Raw genomic sequence first — 2,500 nt, 5'->3', positions numbered from 1 at the left:
TCTCTCTGCCTCTCTCTCTCTCTCTGCCTCTCTCTCTCTCTCTGCCTCTCTCTCTCTCTGCCTCTCTCTCTCTCTGCCTCTCTCTCTCTCTGCCTCTCTCTCTCTCTGCCTCTCTCTCTCTCTGCCTCTCTCTCTCTCTGCCTCTCTCTCTCTCTGCCTCTCTCTCTCTCTCTCTCTCTGCCTCTCTCTCTCTCTCTCTCTCTGCCTCTCTCTCTCTCTCTCTCTCTGCCTCTCTCTCTCTCTCTCTCTCTCTCTCTCTGCCTCTCTCTCTCTCTCTGCCTCTCTCTCTCTCTCTGCCTCTCTCTCTCTCTCTGCCTCTCTCTCTCTGCCTCTCTCTCTCTCTGCCTCTCTCTCTCTCTCTCTCTGCCTCTCTCTCTCTCTCTCTCTCTCTGCCTCTCTCTCTCTCTCTCTGTCTCTCTCTCTGTCACTCTCTCTCTCTGCCTCTCTCTCTCTCCCTCTCTCTCTCTCTGCCTCTCTCTCTCTGCTTCTCTCTCTATCTCTCTCTCTCTGCCTCTCTCTCTCACTCTCTCTGCCTCTCTCTCTCTCTGCCTCTCTCTCTCTCCTCTCTCTCTCTGCTCTCTCTCTCTGCCTCTCTCTCTCTGCTCTCTCTCTCTCTCTCTCTCTCTCTGCCTCTCTCTCTCTGCCTCTCTCTCTCCCTCTCTCTCTGCCTCTCTCTCTCTCTGCCTCTCTCTCTCTCCTCCTCTCTCTCTCTGCCTCTCTCTCTCTGCCTCTCTCTCTCTGCCTCTCTCTCTCTGTCTCTCTCTCTCTCTCTCTCTGTCTCTCTCTCTCTCTCTCTCTCTGTCTCTCTCTCTCTCTCTCTCTCTCTCTCTCTCTCTCTCTCTGCCTCTCTCTCTCTCTCTCTCTCTCTCTGCCTCTCTCTCTCTCCCTCTCTCTCTTCTCTCACTCTCCTCCTCTCTCTGCCTCTCTCTCTCTGCTCTCTCTCTCTCTGCCTCTCTCTCTCCTCTCTCTCTTTCTCTCTCTTGCTCTCTCCCTTTCTCTCTTGCTCTCTCTCTCTGCCTCTCTCTCTCTGACTCTCTCTCTCTGCCTCTCTCTCTCTGCTCTCTCTCTCTCTGCCTCTCTCTCTCTGCCTCTCTCTCTCTGCCTCTCTCTCTCTGCCTCTCTTTGTCTCTCTCTGCCTCACTCTCTGCCTCTCTCTCTGCCTCTCTCTCTTCTGCCTCTCTCTCTTCCGCCTCTCTCTCTCTGCCTCTCTCTCTCTGCCTCTCTCCTCTCCTCTGCTCTCTCTCTCTGCCTCTCTCTCTCTGCCTCTCTCTCTCTGCCTCTCTCTCTCTGCCTCTCTCTCTCTGCCTCTCTCTCTCTCTCTGCTCTCTCTCTCCTGTCTCTCTCTCTCTCTGTCTCTCTCTCTCTCTGCCTCTCTCTGCCTCTCTCCTCTCTGCCTCTCTCTCTCTCTGCCTCTCTCTCTCTCTGCCTCTCTCTCTCTCTCTCTCTCTCTGCCTCTCTCTCTCTGCCTCTCTCTCTCTCTGCCTCTCTTTGCCTCTCTCTCTCTGCCTCTCTCTCTCTGCCTCTCTCTCTCTCTGCCTCTCTCTCTCTCTCTCTCTCTGCCTCTCTCTCTCTCTGCCTCTCTCTCTCCTCTTCTCTCTCTGCCTCTCTCTCTCTCTCTCTCTCTTGCCTCTCTCTCTCTCTCTCTCTCCTGCCTCTCTCTCTCTCTCTCTCTCTCTGCCTCTCTCTCTCTGCCTCTCCTCTCTCTCCTCTCTCTCTGCCTCTCTCTCTCTCTCTGCCTCTCTCTCTCTCTCTCTCTGCCTCTCTCTCTCTCTCTCTCTCTCTCTGCCTCTCTCTCTCTCTCTCTCTCTGCCTCTCTCTCTCTGCCTCTCTCTCTCTGCTCCTCTCTCTCTGCCTCTCTCTCTCTCTCTGCCTCTCTCTCTCTCTCTCTCTCTGCCTCTCTTCTCTCTCTCCCTGCCTCTCTCTCTCTCTCTCTCCCTCCCACTCTCTCTGCCTCTCTCTCTCTCTGCCTCTCTCGCTCTCTGCCTCTCTCTCTGCTGCCTCTCTCTCTCTCTTGCCTCTCTCTCTCTCTCTGCCTCTCTCTCTCTCTGCCTCTCTCTCTCTTCTGCCTCTCTCTCTCTGCCTCTCTCTCTCTGCTCTCTCCTCTCTGCCTCTCTCTCTCTGCCTCTCTCTCTCTGCCTCTCTCTCTCTTGCTCTCTCTCTCTCTGCCTCTCTCTCTCTCTGCCTCTCTCTCTCTCTGCCTCTCTCTCTCTCTCTCTGCGCCTCTTCTCTCTCTCTCTGCCTCTCTCTCTATCTCCCTCTCTCTCTCTGCCTCTCTCTCTCTCTGCCTCTCTCTCTCTCTCTTCCTCTCTGCCTCTCTCTCTCTGCCTTTATCTCTCTCTCTGCCTCTCGCTCTCTCTCTGCCTCTCTCTCTCTCTGCCTCTCTCTCTCTCTCTCTCTGCCTCTCTCTTCTCTCTCTCTGCCTCTCTCTCTCTCTCCCTCTCTGCTCTCTCTCTCTGCCCCCTCTCTCTCTCTCTCTGCCTCCTCTCTCTCTCTGCCTCTC

The sequence above is a fragment of the Carcharodon carcharias genome (assembly GCF_017639515.1).
Source record: "Carcharodon carcharias isolate sCarCar2 chromosome 29 unlocalized genomic scaffold, sCarCar2.pri SUPER_29_unloc_2, whole genome shotgun sequence".
NCBI lineage: Eukaryota > Metazoa > Chordata > Chondrichthyes > Lamniformes > Lamnidae > Carcharodon > Carcharodon carcharias.
The sequence above is the reverse complement of the archived record's forward strand: the minus strand, read 5'-3'. Positions refer to the sequence as shown.